We start from the raw sequence: 6,791 nt of genomic DNA on the forward strand, positions 1-6,791 counted from the left end.
AAAAGCTGGCTGGCTTGCTGGGCTTAAAAGCAAGCCTCCAAGGGAAATAATGCCATTGTGATACTCATCAAGAAATAAAGTCTCACTGGTTTTAATTTCTTTTCCCTAGAATTTTCAGTTAGGGACAATGTATAATGATCAAAAATATAAAAATGGAAAATAAGGAGATACCAACACTGCAGCAGCTCTAAGAGATAAGACCCACAGCCCAGCTAGTTTAGTGCCTTCCAGGGAGAACATCTGACATATGCTTTTGGTGCTTGAGCTGTGTTACAGGTTTTGAACGGAGCATCATCTGCTTACCATTTCTGTTTGTGTTATCTTAGGGAAGCAGAACCTGGTGAGCTGCACTGCTGCAGAGCACCTTTTCCTGTAGGAACACTCCTTCACAAAAAGCCAAATGAGGAGATGCCTCCTGAAAGGATGTTTTCTCAGAAATGGCTGTGCTGGGTACTGAATTGTCAGCACACAGGTTAAAGGACTAAGCCATGCCTAGCTGAACATCTCGTTGCTGTTTGTAGGAGTAACACACACAATCCTGTGAACATTTTTTATTATTGTACTCCACATGATTTGTCCTGTATCATGACTTTTGCTGACATTTCTTTGGTAAGCAATTGCAAATTTGGTTTGATAGTAATGTGACTCTCTTCCACTATTTTTCTGTTTGTCCAGAGGTGGTCTTTAAAATATTTTTGGATTTATTTCTTATCCTAACCATGAGTGAAGAGAAGATAAATCATACCAACTCAACTGAAAACATTTCAGCTTGTCTTGTTCAGTTGTTTCCACCAGATGTGGCAATTCTGTGCTGGTGCCACTCTGTGCCTTGCTGTGAGTTCCTTATAGGTAGTTCATTAAGTAAATGAGGGCCCTGCAACATGTTCTGGCAATGCATGTTATTTTGGGTTTTCATTTCACATGACAGTTTTCCTGGGATTGTTGCCAGACAGTTGCCAAAGACCTCAGGCTCGTCAGCTCAGCTTTTTCTTGAGGCCAGGTTTGGGTGGAAATAGCAGGGTGTATTTCACCATTACAGAGTTCTGTCTAGGGAGCTCATTTTGTGCGGGTACCCCCAAGGAGGCATCGCTTCTTTAGGCCCTCACCAGTTCCTTTGAAGTGACTGGTTCCAGACCGTTGCAAAGGCCATCACATCTTGAGGTGGGCTCTCCGTGGTTTCTAGGTCAGCAGACAGTGGCAGGGCCCATGGGGATTACCGCTCCCAGCTGGCTCCCGGGGAGCTTTTCTTCTGTGCCTGCAGCTCCTCAAGAGTTTCAGCTCTTGCTGGGAAAAAAATGCCTGACACTGCAGCGTGTGTCGTTCCTCTTGACTTTTTTTGCAGGGAAGGGCCATAGCTCCCATGAAATAGCTCCCCTATGGCTCGCTCTAACCACAAACGTGGTCCTGAAAGGCTCCTCCACCCTCTCTCCTGGACTCGGTGAACTTCGATGATTCTGGGACAGGCCCCTGGGCATCCTGGGGTAGCTGTTAATGGAAGTGTGGATGTGGCAAGCAAAACCTCGTGAACTTCCTCTCAGTGAACTCATTTGAAATAGCTGGCACTCCTGCCTGTATCAATTAAATCCGAAGTCTTTAACGTAAAGTACTTCTTAGCTGTTGTAACTTGGCTCTTGGGGATTTTGAAATGTTTATGGACTTCCCAGAGGGTAGGAAAGAGGAGAAATATTTATGTGTAGAACATTTTGTCGTTTCACTTGGCTGGTAAGAATGTTAGCCCCCTTGCCCAAGGCTCCTTGTCCCCTGCTCTTTAACACTAATGAATGTAAATGACATAAAGGCAGTACTGTGAGAAGTCATATATTATTGTCACACTGTAAGCAATACTGAATGGGGAATTAAAAAAACAACAAATGCAAATCACTTTGCGCAGCAGGAATTACTAGGTAATCCAGGTGACATCCTGTAGTGGATTTGCGTGGCAAGGTTTTGGTAGTGGAGGGGCTACAGGGGCAGCTTCTGTGAGACGATGCCAGAAGCTTCCCCCGTGTCCAATGCACGCAACGCCAGCCAGCTCCCAGACAGACCCACCGCTGGCTAAGTCTGAGCAAGCACCTCAGGGATAGCACATTAAGAAGGGGGAGAAAAAAGATATGTGCAACACAACTGCAGTGGAAGAGAGGAGTGGGACTACGTGAGAGCAGCAGCGCTGGCACCCGGGTCGGGGCAGGGGGAGGCCGGGGGGCTCCAGGCCCGGAGCAGAGACTCCCCGGCAGCCCGTGGCGAAGCCCCCGGCGAGGCCAGCTGTGCCCCCAGCACATGGGGGGTCCATGGGGGGGCAGATCCCCACCTGCAGCTCATGGAGGACCCCACGCAGGAGCAAGTGGGTGCCCAAAGGAGGCTGTGACCTGTGGGAAGCCCACGCTGGAGCAGGTGGGTGCTCAAAGGGGGCTGTGAGCCATGAGAAGCCCACACTGGAGCAGGCTCCTGGCAGGACCCGCGGCCCCACGGAGAGGAGAGCCCAGGCTGCAGCAGGTTTGCTGGCAGGACTTGTGGCCCCGTGGGGGACCCACACTAGAGCAGTCCGTTCCTGAAGGACTGCACCCCATGAAAGGGACACATGCTGGAGCAGTTCTGGAAGAACTGCAGCCCATGGGAGGGACTCACGTTGGAGAAGGTCATGGAGAACAGTCTCCTGTGGGAGGGACCCCACGCTGGAGCAGGGGCAGAGTGTGAGGGGGAAGGAGCAGCAGAGACACCGTGCGATGAACTGACCGTCACCCCCATTCCCCGTCCCCCTGCACCGCTCAGGGGGAGGAGGCAGAGAAATCGGGAATGAAGTCTGGGAGGAAGGGAGGGGTGGGAGGAAGGTGTTTTTCTGATTTGAATGGTAATAAATTAAACTGATTTCCCAAGTAGATTGTTTTGCCCAGGATGGTAACTGCTGTTTGATCTCCTTGTCCTTATCTCAACCCATGAGCTTTCGTTATATTTTCTCTCCCGTCTGGTTGAAGACAGGAGTGATAGAGTGATTGTGGTGGGCACCTGGTATTCAGCCAGGGTCGAACCCCCACACATCCTTTTTCTATTTGCTGCATTTCACTGTGCATGTAGTGTAATGGTATCAGTTGATTTGTTCCAGCTCCCAAACAAGTCTCTGTAGCTCCGTCGAGATTTACATTGCAGTGTCTTCAAGTCTTATCCTGGGGGAGGAATATTGTAATGATTGCTGATTCCCTGGAAGTCCTCCTCAGCACAAGGCAGTGTGAGATTAAAGTGAAATGACGAACTTATGCACAACATCAAAATCTGAACAGTTAAAATGTTTGTGGTGAACAGGAGTAAACCAAGCCTGTACGCAGCTCTCTGTATTCAAACATCCAAAAGGTTTCTTACAAGGCTACCAGCCCATCAGCCGGATAACACTTCCCTAACTGTAACTTCGAATGAGTTCCTATGCAAAAACTGACTTTAGGCTTGCAGTCATCAAAAATAGTGTTGATTGGGATAATGTGTTTCATTTTATATCCTAAGCGTGTTTGGATTTTATTCACATGAAAATTTCAAAACCTCCCCTTCCCAGGGTGTTCTGATTCCAACTTAATTAGGAGGGTAATTTTAATTTTCCTCTTGATAAACTGTTTGGTGTTGGTTTTTGGGTTTTGGTTTGTTTGGTGGGTTTTTTTGCTCAGCTGCTTAACCAAAATATTAATAAATTCATGCAATCAGCAATCATAAAATCATTTAGGTTGGAAAAGACCTCCGAAATCATCAAGTCCAACAATTAACACAGGACTGCCAAGTACATCACTAAACCATGTCCTTAAGCACCACATTTTTTTTAATACCTCCAGGGATGGTGCTTCCACCACCTCCCTGGGCAGCCTGTCCCAAGGTTTGACAACCCTTTCAGTGACGAAATTTTTTCTAATATCCCATCTAAACCTCCCCTGGCACAACTTGAGGCCATTTCCTCTCGTCCTGTCACTTGTTATCTGGGAGAAGAGACTGACCCCCGCCTGCCTACAGCCCCTACAGTCAGGTAGTTGTAGAAAGTGGTAAGGTCCCCCCGAGCCTCCTCCTCTCTAGAAAAACAGCTGCTCCTCATCAGACTTTTTCTCTAGACTCTTCACCAGCTTCATTGCCCTTCTCTGCACACCAGCACCTCTACGTCCCTCCTAAAGTGAACACCCCTCCCAAAACTGAACACAGGATTGGAGGTGCAGCCTCACCAGTGCTGAGTACAGGGGGACAATCCCTTCCCTGGTCCTGCTGACCCCATGTGCTGGATACAAGCCAGGGTGCTGTTGGCTGGGCTGTTAAAGGCTGAGGCAAAGAAAGCATTAACTACCTCAGCCTTTTCCTCATCCTCTGTGGCAGTGTTCCCTGCCGCGTCCAATAAAGGATGCAGATTATCCTTGGCCCTCCTGTTTCTAATGTATTTGTAAAACCATTTATTGTTCTTTTACGGCAGTGGCCAGGCTGAGTTCTATACTGGGATTTGCCTCTCTAATCTCTGCCCTGCATAAACTCATGATATCCCTATTACAGTCCTCCGGAGCTGCCTCCCCCTTCTTCCATAGGTGGCAAACTCTCCTTTTTCCCCTGAGTTCCAGCCAAAGCTCTGTTCAGCCAGGCCGGTCTCCTTCCCCTCTGGCTCGTCTTCTGGCACATGGGGACGGGCTGCTCCTGCGCCTTTAAGACTTACTTCTTGAAGAATGTCCAGCCTTCCTGGACCCTTGGCCCTTCAGGAATGTCTCCCCAGGGACTCTGTCAACCAGGCTCTTAAACAGGCCAAAGTTGGCCCTCCAGATGTCCAAGGTAATGGTTCTGCTGACCCCCCCCACCTCCTCACTTCTCCAAGAATCAATAACTCTGTCATCTTGTGATCACTATGCCCAAGACATCCTCCGATCACCACATCACCCACCAGTCCCTCCCCGTTTGCAAACAGCGGGTCCAGCGGGGCATCTCCCCTGGCTGGCTCACTGACCCGCTGTCAGGAAGGTCTCTTCCACCCACTCCAGGAACCTCCTAGACCGTTTCCTCTCTGCTGTGCTGTATTTCCAGCAGACATTGGGGAAGTTGAAGTCCCCCACGAGAACAAGGGCTAGCGATTGTGAAATGTCTCCCAGCTGCTTATAGAATGTTTATCTGCCTCTTCATCCTGGCTGGGTGGTCTGTAACAGACTCCCACCAGGATATCTGCCTTGTTGGCCCTCCCCCTGATCCTTACCCGTAAACACTCAACCCTGCTGTCACCATCATTCAGCTCTAGGCAGTCAAAACACTCCCTGACAGAGAGCCACCCCATCACCTCTGTCTTTCTGTCTTGTCTGTCCTTTCTGAAGTTTTTGTAGTTATCCATTGCAGGACTCCAGTCACGTGAGTCCTCCCACCGTGTCTCTCTGATGGTGATTATGTCGCAGTCTTCCTGCTGCACGGTGGCTTCCAGCTCCTCCTGCTTGTGGCCCAATTTCAGACATTGGCATAGATGCACTTCAGCTGTGCTATCGATCTTGCCCCAGACACTGCCATGCCACCCCCAGGCTCAACTCTAACGAGCTTCATTTTATTCCCTTCCTGCCCTGAATCCAGTTTAACGCTCTCTCAATGAGCCCTGCTAACTCCTGATCTAGGATCCTTTTCCTGCTTTGACCCAGGTGAACCTGATCTGTTGCCAGCAGGCCTGGTGCTGCATAAACTGCCCCATGATCAAAAAAACCCTGAAATTCAGCCAGGGACACCAGGCCCAGAGCCAGGTGTTGATCTGTGCGATCTTCCAATTACACCCACCATCATTCCCCGCAACTGGCAGAATTGTTAACCTCCTTGGATTAAAAACATGCTTTCCCACCTGGCATAGCTATGTCCTCGCCTTAATGTGAATCTTTTTCTCTCACTTTGAATTTCGCATTTCATACAGGCATTTTTAAGTTAGCAGTATCTGGGGTCAATAGCAGTCTCAGTCCTGATTTTGGGACGGAGTGCTCAGCCCTGAGATCTAATCCCAGTTGTGCCCAAGGTCAGGCATTCATGATCAGGAACACTGCTAGGAAAGCTACAGAATGTGTCATTAAATGTGGTGATCTCTGCCATATCCATATTCCTATCCAGGTCTGAAAGGATGTATTCGAAGCTTGCAGCAAAAAATGTATTCCACATTTACATAATTTTTGTTTAAAATACAGCACAATGTTTTTTTTCCTGAGTCTACACAAAGTGCTTTGTTTTGACAAGAGCTGAAAGTGTTTTAGTCCAGCCTGGTATACAGACTTTCCCCTCTGCTCACTGCCTGCATCTGTTGTTGATTAGAACTGTGGCTCCCTAGAGAGGTTTTTTATGAGTATGGCTTGTGTTTTTTTCAGTTGTTTGAATTGATGCTGGAAAACAACAGGCAGTTAGGAAAACATGGAAAACAGAAGCTGGACAGACAGACTTGAAGAAACCTTGCTGTTGTTTTATGTCCAAGAGCACATCTAGAGCAGGAGAACTATCATGGTATGGTAGCCTGCACGGTTTTCAGATACAAGGTGAGCTGTGGCTGGAAAGCTTCCAAACAGACTTTCATGGATTTGTGTAAGGATTCACATAAAGCATTTCATTGTGTCTTGCAGTGGATGGAGGGTTGGAAGGATCCCTCTCCTACAGTGCTCACAAAAGTTACGGAACAAGAAGCTGCCAGCGTATTTGATTTGAATTTGTGCCTGTTTCCTTTGATGGATTTTGTGGGCCAAGAGCCGATTTCTTTGCTGAATTGAATATCACTTCAAAACTAGCTCCCTGTTCCTGCTGATTTGAGAACAAGTCATCATTTTGTTGACTTCTGTACA

Source organism: Falco punctatus, assembly GCF_963210335.1.
Source record: "Falco punctatus genome assembly, chromosome: 11".
Classification (NCBI taxonomy): Eukaryota; Metazoa; Chordata; class Aves; order Falconiformes; family Falconidae; genus Falco; species Falco punctatus.